Here is a 12802-nt window from a genome sequence, read left to right as displayed (position 1 = left end):
TTAGACACTTCACTTAAGAAATACACAAGTGGCAAATAATAAGCATTGAAAGATGCTTAATAGCATTAGTCATTCAAGAAATGCAAAATCACAACACACAATTTCACACCTACTAAAATGGCCAAAATGAAAGGAGCACTAAATAACAAAATTCTATTCAATAATATGTTACAACTGGAACCTTGTATACTGTGGTGAGAGTATAAATGGTATAACCAATTTTGAAAACATTTTCGGTAGGTTCCTATAAAGAAATATACATTTAGCATTTTTTCTCCAAGGTATTTACCCAAGAAAAATGAAAGCATATATTAATAATAAGGAACAAGCTACTCATTGGGTTAATCTCACAAATACTATGCTGAACAAAAGAGATTACACACAAAAGAGTCCATAGTGTATGATTCCATTTATATGAGATTTCAGAATAGGCAAAATTAATGTTGAGCAAAGTCTGATTAGTAACTTCCTGGATTGAAGGGTGGGAGTGAGAAGGAATAAGTGCATTTTCTGGAGTGATAGAACTGTTCATTATCTTGATTGAAGTGGTGATTACTTTAGCATAAACATTTTACAAAAGCCACCAACCTGTATAATTCATGAGTGTTAATTGTATTTGTATAGGCTCAGCGGTTAAAGCGTCTGCCTGCAATGCAGGAGACCTGGGTTCGATCCCTGGGTTGGGAAGATGCCTTGGAGAAGGAAATGGCAACCCACTCCAGTATTCTTGCCTGGAGAATCCCATGGACAGAGAAGCCTGGCAGGCTACAGTCCATGGGGTCGCAAAGAGTTGGACACGACTGAGCGACTTCAATTCACCTCACTTCACTTCATAATACCTTGATAGAACACACACAGACACACAAACAGAGAGAGAGAGAGAGAGTATAGGCTAAAATTTAGCATGGGAAAATTTTCCCTAGGATCATCGAATAGTTAAGATCAATTCAACACCACCCCCACCTCTTGTGTAATTCTAACTGATCTTTATCTTATCCGTATTAACCTATGTTCCTAAAAAGATGTTGTTTAACAAAGACAAGCAAAGTAAGTAAAAAGCATTTAAAAAATATCTACTAAAGATTCCAAGCGTTTAAAAACTAACATTATTTTTCTATTCGTACTCCTATAACTTAAACAGAAAATTCAGAAATGATCTCAGCCACTGAGTTTTCTTGACAATGAACATTTATTTTAATAAGTTAATGGACATGACTGAGCGACTTCACTTTGACTTTTCACTTTCATGCATTGGAGAAGGAAATGGCAAGCCACTCCAGTATTCTTGCCTAGAGAATCCCAGGGATGGGGGAGCCTGGTGGGCTGCCATCTATGGGGTCGCACAGAGTCGGACATGACTGAAGCGACGTAGCAGCAGCAACTAAAGATTCCAAGCATTTAAAAAATAACATTATTTTTCCATTCTTACTCCTGTAGCTTAAACAGAAAATTCAGAAGTGATCTCAGCCACTGAGTTTTCATGACAATGAACATTTATTTTAATGAGTTAATGGACACGACTGAGCGACTTCACTTTGACTTTTCACTTTCATGCATTGGAGAAGGAAATGGCAAGCCACTGCAGTATTCTTGCCTAGAGAATCTCAGGGATGGGGGAGCCTGGTGGGCTGCAACCCATGAGGTCGCACAGAGTCAAACACGACTGAAGCGACTTAGCAGCAGCAGCAGCAGCAATGAGGTGGTTATGCTTTTGTTTTTTTATTTTTAATTTCCTTTATTTTCTAATTTTATTTGTTGAAATGGGGAGGGCCCATGTCTAGAGAGTGGCATTTGTCCAAGGACAGGGAATAAGGGTCTCTGGTGGAGTTAGTTTTCTGTATGAAGACAGCAGGTTGGTTTGTAGCCTCTGAGGAAATTCTGTCTTCTACAGAATACTGTAATATCTCTATCTCCTGCCTGAAATGGAAAATTCTACCTTCTTATATATTTTCTGAACAGAAAGAGGTATGAGAAAGCCAGAATTTCCATCAAGCTTCTTTGTCTTGTACTTTTAGTGACACACATGCAGGGGGGCTCTTGCTTCCAAAAACCAAAGGGGCTATTATCAACATTTTCTTCTCGGTAAGCAGTCATTTTCTTGGGATTATTTTATCTAACTTGATCTCAAATAATAGGTTCTAATTATTAAAAGAACAGTATGCAATTTTTAGACAGCAAAGGCTTGTTATCAATATGGATCATAGTGTCTGCTTTTAAGTCAGGATTGGAGATTGGAAACAGTCTCATTCTTTCTTCTGTTGAAGATACTAGATTTGTTAGGTTTGGGCAGCAATACATTTATGGATCAAATGTTGTATTTTTCATTCTACTGTGCCAGATATAGTTTTAATTGCATAGTAACATAACCTTCTATGAATTACCTTGTGATAAACCTCTGTAACACATCTACTAATAGCACTAACATATATTTGACATTTATTGTATTTTCACCATGGTCTAAGTACTATGAATCCAAATTAAATTGATCCTATATAAAATCACAAAGATGATTTTCTCTTTCCTCCCTCTCCCTCATTTTGGGAAAGTTTTACATAAGAAAAATTAGCCTTGGCTCTAACCTGCTTATTGAGATACTTTGTACTGTATAAAAAACTTTAGAGGAGCTCTAAAAATTTGGAGAAGTTACTTAAATTCTGAGTATCCACATTTATATTTTTAAAGTTTATATATTATATATTAAATATGTATGTATATCCTCTTGTTGTTTAGTCACCAAGTCATGTCTGACTCTTTTGTGTCCGTATGAATGGCAGCCCACCGGGCTTCTCTGTCCATGGAATTTCCCAGGCAAGTATACTGGAGTGGGTGGTCATTTCCTTCTCCAGGGCATATTCCTGACCCAGGGATCAAACCTGAGTCTCCTGCATTGCAAGCCATCTCCTGCATTATAGGTAGATTTTTTATCACTAAGCCTCTAGGGAAGACCACTGTATACCCTACCCCACTGTAAAGAATATTTTAGATAGTCTGGCATTTAGTACAGTCCTTAGCAATATAGGTACAACCTCAAAGATGATATCTTCTATTACTCCATTATTAACAGTTAATATTTTTATTTGGTTCATATTCATCTCTATGACATAAAACTAAGGGGATAACTCCTTAAACTCAGAAATATTATTAAAATAACTATTTTATTCCCAGTTTCCTGTAGAGACACACTTTATTCAAATAACTTCTCCCTATTTTTAATTAATTTATTTTTTATTGAAGGATAATTGTTTTATAGAATTTTGCTTTTTTCTGTCAAACCTCAACATGAACTTTTCCCCATTCTTATATCTTGGGAAATGAAGGGCTTCATGGCCAGCACTCATTTTATTCTCCGAAACAGGGGCAGACCTCATCTGTAGCTTGCTGTTAGATGAAACTGAACTGTTCACACAACTATTTACCAACTAGCACTTCCCCCATTTTTGAACTCCTAGATGACTAACCGTCTTTTAGTCTCCCTAGGATGGAACAACCCCAGTAGAATAAAGCATATATATATATATAAAGCATATAAAGTATATATATATATATATATATATATATATATGTGTCAAGGAGAATTTTTAAGTGAAATGAGAATAGAATATACATAGGATCTCTCATTCCTCCATGGTAACTGGAGGATTCCTCTAATTTTCTTCCCACAAGACTACCCTGGACCCTAGGTGTAATTGACATCAATATAATCATTATAACACAGAGAAAACCAGAATTCCAGTTTAACCAAATCCATGTTATTTAGATGCAACTTTTCATATTTTTATTATAATATTTCCACAGAAAAAAATAAAGATGATTAAAACAGGTTCTGGTATCTTTTAGTAGAGCACATGTTAATCTGGAGATCATTCCAATGTGTTTTCTATTAAATTATGTTTAAATGATGTTTAAAGCATGTTTAAATGATGAAAGCATAAGCACTATATATTTCTTGTGTGTAGTTTTCTTCACTTATTTTAACTGTTGTGAAATCCTATACTTTTTTTCCTTTCATCTTTTTCCCTCTGTAATTAATTTCTTCTATATAGTTGCTGATGATATTATTTAGCTTATTTCAAGTATTCATTCATTTATGATTTTACTTTCCCTTGACCAGGTTGGGTGCTTCCCTGGTGGCTTAGAGGTTAAAGCATCCACCTGGAATGTGGGAGACCCGGGTTCGATCCCTGGCTTGGGAAGATCCCCTGGAGAAGGAAAATGGCAACCCACTCCAGTACTCTTGCCTGGAGAATCTCATGGAGGGGGGAGCCTGGTAGGCTACAGTCCATGGGGTCGCAAAGAGTCAGACATGACTGAGCAACTTCACTTCAAGGCCTCAATAGAGTATATAGAATATGCTATGTGTCTCAAAACAGAGATTGAAATTGCTGTGTCTTCTTCAGATGTTCTGAGTGATGAGATCAGTTGCTACTGTCTGGCACCATTGTTTCAGATCTATATTAATATGATTTAAGTCAACTAAGAGCTTTTTTTTTCACTTTTAAGTGTCCAGACCTTGTCTACTCCAGAACCAGGCAGGAAAAAACAAGATAATAAGAAAATATTTCCTAGATAAGCAGATCTCAAAATCTGTATATTAAGTGCTGGATTTATGTGTGCTTTCCTCTTGATCAAACTTCTTTGAAAATCAATGGTAAGTAATATTGTAGAATAGAAAAACAGTATGAATATCTGAGGAGAGATACATTTTTATAATTATTTCTAATAGCAATATTTTCTGAGAAAAATTAAAGATTTTTGGAACAGAAGTTTAGACTTGTGTATAACACGGCAAATCAAAGGGTAAAATGTTGCCAGTGGACCAAATGCATATTTTGCTCTCAAAAAGTATTGCTAGAATTATAGCAGCTTCTAATTACCTGATAATTTCTAAACACCATTCTAAGCACTTTTTCTACATTCTCCCTGTACTTGCATGTGGTCTACATTATATGCATGTTGTATGTGCATGTTATATATAGATAAACATTGATACAGATAGACAAATATATATAGATATGTGTATTTCCTCAATATATTTCTCAACATTATCCAGCTACTCCCGATCAGAGAAAGGATCAGTACTCAAAACCAAATCTATGTGTTCTAAGCACCTGTCACCTATAGGTACTTGATTTCTTACCTCTAACAGGGAAATCTGGGCTCTACCTTTTGAGCCAGAGGATACTTCTCCATATTTAGTTCAGTCTCCAAGTGTAAGTGTGGGATCTTCATTTGACCAGTCCATTAGATTTTCACAGATCCCTTTTTATACCATAGTTGTGTATGGTGTGCAAAATCTGCAGATGGAGGCTGAGTGGAGACTTATGACCCAAGCTTGGTGTAGAAAGTGTGATGAATCTATTTACAAGAAGATTAAAGAATTCTAATAATCTTTGGTTCTTCTTAAGTCATCGAACAGTGCTCCTCAAAAATGTCCTCCAAGGATCCACACCCCCCCAGCATGTCCAGCCCTCTTCTGACCCACTCTTGGTCGACTTGGGGTCATTAGTATTCCACCATATATTATAATGTTGCTGTAAATGCCTCCAGCCCTGGTCACTTTATTATTTTTTTTCCTTTCTTTTTTTTTTAAATTAATTAATTTATTTATTTTTAATTTTACTTTACAGTAAAAATAAAATTAAAACAATGGATTTAGTTTGGGGGCATGTTAGATAACTAAGGTATTTTTGTCAGAGAGAAGCTCTTCCTGTTTCCACTAATTTGAGTGAATTTTAGTGGGATATCCAGAAAAAAAATAACATGTATCCTAAAGTTCCTAAATAGCTCTGGATGCTTTTAGATACCTGAGGAGATAGTCCTGATCAGTCAAAATTGGTAAAGTGTGGTTCCAACTTATTAGGTTCCAAATATAGAAATGAAAAACAATTCTGTGACAAGTTACTCTTGTTATCCCTAGGTGAGTTACTCATATAATCTCCATCTATTCATGTAGATGTATTTTATATTCAATGCAATGGGTATTTTAGGTGCACTTGATCTTCATGTCCATCATCTTAGGAGGAAGGAGCAAGCAAGCATGCAAAAGATAAATAAACAAAGACAGAAAAGTAATAAAATGTTCTTTCATTGCCCCTCAAATCAGGAAGCAGTTTTTGTGATTCCATTCATCTCTATATTTCTTACCCATGAGAAAATCCATATATTCAGACAGAATAATTAAAGTAAGTGTAATCAACTATTGAAGGAGGTGACTTAAAGTACAGAAAACTGGAGATGGTGAAGCACCCTGGGAAAAGAAGTATTCAGGCGATTTTAACACTTTCAGCTTATACACAGAACCATATTTTCAAAAAAACTCATATCCATCAGAGATCATTTCTAGATGATTCCATGGCTACAGGTAAACATAAGCTGACTATGGGCAAACTAGATAAAAAGATCTGGAAGGTCAGGGGCTCCTTCTCAGATCTTTCCTACCTCTGTCAGAAGATTTTAACTTTGCAAATTCTCTCACGTTTTGCCCCATCCTTTCTGATTCTTAGGTCATAATCCTTGTTGCTCTGTCACTCCGTTGTGTCTGACTCTTTGTGACCCCATGGACTGCAGCACACCAGGCTTCCCTGTCCTTTACCATCTCCTGGAGCTTGCTCAAACTCATGTCCACTGAGTCGGTGATGCCATCCAACCATCTCATCCTCTGTCATCTCTTTCTCCTCTTGCCTTCAATCTTTCCCAATATCAGGGTCTTTTCTGATAAGTCAGAACTTCACATGAGATGGCCAAAGTGTCAGAGCTTCAGCTTCATCATCAGTCCTTCCAATAAATATTCAGGAGTGATTTCCTTTAGGATTCCCTGGCTTCATCTCCTTGCAGTCCAAGGGACTCTAAGAGTCTTCTCCAACACCACAGTTCAAAAGCATCAATTCTTTGGCTCTCAGTCTTCTTTATGATCCAACTCTCACATCCATACGTGACTTGGAAAAATCATAGCTGTGACTAGACGACCTTTGTTGTATTCTTCACAAATTATCTCCTATACACTTGTAATTTTGTCTCAAGGATAGCCTCACATGAATAGCAATGAAAATAATGACCACAGTGCCATTTATTAATTTCTAATTATGTATCAAGTACTGTACTAAATGCTACAAAAATGTTATCACCCCTGTTACTTTAAAAAGTGTGAAGTAGGTAGTGTTACACCCATTTTATTTACAGACTTATTTCACTTTATTGTACTTCACTGTGCTGTGCTTTGCAGATATGGCACTATTTCTTTAAATTGAAGGTTTGTGGCAGCCTTGTGTTGTCAGATGATGTTAGTACTTTGTTTTTCAGCAATAATGTATTTTTAAATTAAAAAAATATTAATTTGTGTATTTCTTTTTGGATGCTTGGTCTTCTCTCCTGCAGAGAGGTTTGCTCTAGTTGCAGAGACCAGGGGCTACTCTCTAGCTACAGTGCTCGGGCTCCACAATGGCCTGGTTATTGTGGAGCATAGGCTCTAGAGTTTGGTTTAGTAGTTGTGGCACATGGCTTTTGTTGCCCTGCAGCGTGTGAAATCTTCCTGGACCAGGGCTCAAAAATGTGTCCTTTGTATTGGCAGACAGATCCTCAACCACTGAACCACCATGGAACTCTAACAATGTTTTGTCTTGTTTTGTTTTTAATTAAGGTATGTACATTGTTTTTAAGACATAATGCTGTCACACACTTAATAGATAATGGTATAGGATAAACATAACTTTTTTCTGCACTGGGAAACCAAAAACATTTGTGTAGCTTGCTTTATTGCAATATCCAATTTATTGAAATAGTCTGGAACCAAACCCAACAATATCTCCCAGGTACGTATAAATGAGGAAGGTAAGGCATATGTCAAAAAGCCAACAAGTTATGAACCTAGTCCTTGTATTTTGATCATTATGACTCTGAAACTCGTGTTGTTCATCTTTTGATATTTTAAATCCTACTGAAATGTTACCACCAACTGTTAAATATTCCTGAATTGCAACTCTGCATAGCTCTCTCTGGATTTTAATTTTGTAATGGTTCTGTCCTGCAAATAGGACTAATTGCAAACTTTCAATAGCAAAAATATATGTGTGTGTGTATATATATATATATTTTTTTTTTTCTGTTGCACTTTCCACAAGTCCTTTTATGAAGCAGTCGAACTGAAAGAAAGTTGTACTTTCATGTATATACTCATGAATCCCATGATTTTCTGACTCCTTCCATTGAATTCTATAGTTGTGTCTTCAGAATCCTTGCTTCTGAGCCAGGTCCTCCATTAGGATACTTCATATATCCAATAAAGGAGATATGTTGCTCATGCAATCATGTTCTCATGACTTATATTCTTCAGTATTCTACAATCTCTCTCTCTTTCCCATAGAACATTCTACATTCTTATGATGTGCGTGTGCTAAATTGATTCAACTCTGTCTGATTTTTTGCAATGTCATGGACTGTAGCCTGTTAGGCTCCTCTGTCCATGGAATTTTCCAGGCAAGAATCCTGGAGCAAGTACCATGCCCTCCTCCAGAGGATCTCCCTGACCCAGGGATCGAACCCGCATTCTCTTATGTCTCTGCATTGTGAGGCAGGTTCTTTACCACTAGTGTCACCTGGAAAGCCCATTCTTATAGTACTTCCTTTTTTAAAAGCAGTAGTTTCTACATTTAAACATTTTTTATTCTATCCACCCTGACACTGATTCAGCAAAATTTATACATGATTTGTCTGTTAATATTCAAGAAAGGTGTATATTTATTTGTGCATATGTCATTTCCCCCACTGGGATAAAAAGTTGCTATATACTGACTCATTGTATCTTCTTAGTTTTCAGCTTTGGAGTCAAAGATAGACTTAGCTTTCCTGCTTTACCTTCCATGTTGCCTAGCAGGGTGTCTTGCATTTGGTCTTAGTGGATGTTTGTTAATTTCTGAACTATTATCAAAATACTTCATCTTAGAAGCTATCCTGTGGTTTCCAGTGAATTTCAGACTCAGAGTCAATCCTGCTAAATAGGTTCTTACATTACAACTCCCCTCCCCTTCACTTACATTTGTGTAGTAAAGCTTGGATTAGACTTTAGTTTTTGGTGTATAGCTTGATTTTCAGATGAAAAAATAAACTGTCCTTTTACCTCCTTCACACTCTCTCAAGGTCTTCTGTAGTAGTTAATGTATTTCTTTCAGTTGAAAATATAAACACAAAATAAATGACCCTATTAACTTGTAATTGTCATCTCCTGGGGTTGCTTTCAGTGCCTAATGGGGAATATTTTTCCTCTAAGAGAGATCTAAATTGGTCCTATTGCCCAAAATTAACCACAAGGTCTAGTAAATACCTGTGCCAATGATTAATAGAAGAGGTTGTCAGTTACTGTAAGGTGAGTGGCACATTCATAAGCAAGTATCCCATCTGCCTTACCGGCAGTGTCTTCCTCTTTGGGAAAATTTTTCAAATTAAGCCTTTAAAGGAAAATAAGATCACTAAAGGTAGATAAGAACCAAAGGAAAACAAATTTTCAAAGGAAAATTGTATTCCATTTGGTATAAAATATTTTTGAAGTGGGTACATTTTATTTATTCCTTTAATCTTCTCTATTCTGTCTGGCAGGCATAAATTCAAAGGTGTCCTTGTCTCTTACCATTTTGAATGTATCCAATTACGTGTACATTGGACATTTACTGAATGTGACGTTTACCCGATTTCCATATAATATATATAAATAAATCTAAGTCAAATTTAATAGTGCTTTCAGAGTGCCAAGTTATGTGTTGATATATAAGACAAGGTGACATGTAAAATGCTTTGTCAACACAATTATATGGGAGTTTAGAGGAAACACTGCTTGTATTGTGGAATGAATAGTGATTTTTTTTTTTTAGCTCAAGAGGACTTAGGTTTAAATCTAGCCTGTGTAATTGATTAGCCGATACTTTGGACAATATGATTGCTTTTCTTTGCCTCAGTTTCCTGAATTATACAATGAGAGTCAGCATTTGATGTAATGAATTATTCTGTGGACTAAATAAGATGGCATTTTTGGAGAACCTAACAGAATCCTTAGCCTGTAATAGAGGAGCAATAAATGTTAGCTGAGATCCCTTTATTTCACTTGACATCCTCAAAAAACTTCTGTGAGGGAGATGAACATTTGGATTGGATTTTGAAAAATGAATAGGAAATCAAAGTATAGACAATAGTGTTGGCAACATTTGCAAAGCATGTATGTTTAATATTAAGATTTTTCATTACCACTCTCATTTATTAAACATGATATGGTGCTATATAGAAAATAATACAAAAATACAGGTGCACAAGAATACTGTATTATAATACTTTAAAATTTGACTTTTCCTTTTATCTCTTTCTCTCTCCCTGCCCCCTTCCTCTCCCTCTCTTTTCTGCCCCTCTCTCTTTCTCTAACTGAAAATAAGGAAGCAAATAAGGAAGACAGAGACACATCTGCCACCCCATAGACTATATACAGTCCATGGAATTCTCTAGGCCAGAATACTGGAGTAGGCAGTCTTTCCCTTCTCCAGGGCATCTTCCCAATCCAGGGATTGAACCCAGGTCTCCTGCATTACAGGTGGATTCTTTACCATCTGTGCCACAAGGGAAGCCCAAGAATACTGGAGAGGGTGGCCTATCCCTTCTCAGGAGATCTTCCTGACCCAGGAATCAAACCGGGGTCTCCTGCATTGCAGGCAGATTCTTTACCAACAGAACTATCAGGGAAGCCCTATCTGATCAGAGTTGCTTGTAAACCTTTATATACATACTAGGAGGTGAGTTACCACTCTCATTATCTTGATGAGAAAACATATGAATCTTTGTGTTTGTGAGAGCTCAATAACCATTTATATCATTTATTATAGACCTCATTTTCATCTCTGTTCTCATGCCTATGACACAGTACCAAGCTTGGTACCTAACTTCACCCAGTTTTCTGACTGGGTGAATTTGACATAGGTTTAAATCTAGGATTTAATTCTTAAAACTTGGATTTAATTCTTCTCTTTAAGTTCATTAAGCAAACACCACTTATATTATTGTCATGAACACTCTGAATGCTGTTAATATTTTATATTCATGATAAATGGGGTGTTTGTATTCAGCCAGTGTTTGGTCTAACTTGTTATCTCTTCAAATGAGGCTTGTGTAGTCAAAGTCCTTTCTGAACTGAGTAGCATTGATTTCTTTTTTCCTCTTACAAAGACAACATCAAATGTATAAACTCTCCTTCATGGTGAAATGTTTATATGCAAGAGATACTGCCTGTGTCTGTTTCTAAACACATATTACCCACTCCATTAGATGTATATTTAAATATTTTCCAGTTTCTATTTTTCTACTAATTGACCTTCTGACTAAAGTAATTTGTGATCAGTAAAATAGTCATCAAAATTAACATGCCAATTTAATATGCTGAAAGAATCTAATCAAAACACTATTTTCAGTGGAAAGCTATCAAATTCATTTTTAGGAAGCTAGTAAAATGCTGGTACTAAAACTTGACAAAGATGGGTGCTGTTGTGTTGTGTGTTTAGTCACATAGTCATGTCTGACTCTGTACAAACCTTTGGACTACAGCCCTCTGAGCTCCTCTGTCCATGAGATTTTTCAGGCAGGAATACTAGAGTGGGTTGCCATTTCTTACTCCAGGGGATCTTCCAAACCCAAGGATCAAAACAATGTCTCCTGTGTCTTCAGCATTGCAGGCAGATTCTTTCCATTTCTGAGCCATCAGGGAAGCCCACAAAGGTGGGAAACACATACAAAGAAACTATAGTATAATCCCTTCATGAAAAATATATATAATTATAAAAAATACTTGAAAAAATGTTTCATTTGTAGATATGGTTACATCTACATAATAATTTACCCTCATCAAGTGGAGTTTGCCCCCCCACTTCTAGAAATACTTTATTTCTAAATATATTCCTAAATATCCATCTAGTTATAAGTGTAATAAGAAAAAAAAAAGGTCCATGGACATCTAAGTTGAAGAATGTATTTTAAGTGAAAGGATAAATGTCTTAATGCCTAATTAATAGTGAAATAATAGTGACATTCAAATCAAGAAGAATAAACAAAATTATTTTGTGTCAATACTATCTTAAAACTCTTTTAGAAATTCTGACTAATATAGTATGAAAAGGAATAAGTTAAACCAAAGAGTGATTTTAAAAGACAAAAAGACATAGTATAAGAATTTGTAAAAATTTATATATATATATATATATATATAAAATACTTAGGCCATTTGATGCAATGAACTGACTCATTGGAAAAGACTCTAATGCTGGGAAAGATTTAAGGCAGGAAGAGAAGGGGATGACAGAAGATGAGATTGTTGGATGACATCACCAACTCGATGGACATGAGTTTGAGCAAGGTCTGGGAGTTGGTGAGGGACAGGGAAACCTGGCGTGCTGTGGTCCATGGGGTCACAAAGAGTTGGACACAACTGAGTGACTGAACTGAACTGATATATATATACATTTCTGCATTTAATATTGGTATTCCCATCACCACAAGAGAGAGTGAGGGCAACATGAGGCCATTTCACCATGCACTAGAATCTGAGGGAGTCAGTCACTCACACCAGTCTTGGCTCCAGGCTCCAAGTCAATGGAAAAAGAGACACAAATTTCAGACACATATCAACATATAACTACTGGCTTACACCTAAGACATGGAAGTTTCTCCTTGAATGGAACTTGCCTCGCCAATCACAGCCAAAGAACCAGGACAGGTCCTGGCTTCCATCATCAGCTACACATCATTCTCACAGACTGGTGACTTGAAAGAGGAGAGAACT

At 36.2% G+C, this 12802-nt stretch overlaps 1 non-coding gene across 1 annotated transcript; it reads left to right on the top strand.

Moving 5' to 3' along the window:
- The first annotated feature begins 4121 nt into the window (after positions 1-4121).
- On the top strand, positions 4122-4193 carry TRNAS-GGA. The gene has a single exon. It is a non-coding gene; the product is annotated as a tRNA-Ser (tRNA).
- The last annotated feature ends 8609 nt before the right edge of the window (positions 4194-12802 follow it).

Source organism: Oryx dammah, unplaced genomic scaffold (assembly GCF_014754425.2).
Source record: "Oryx dammah isolate SB20612 unplaced genomic scaffold, SCBI_Odam_1.1 HiC_scaffold_13, whole genome shotgun sequence".
In the NCBI taxonomy this organism is placed as follows: Eukaryota; Metazoa; Chordata; class Mammalia; order Artiodactyla; family Bovidae; genus Oryx; species Oryx dammah.
This window is presented reverse-complemented; position numbering and strand designations above follow the sequence as displayed.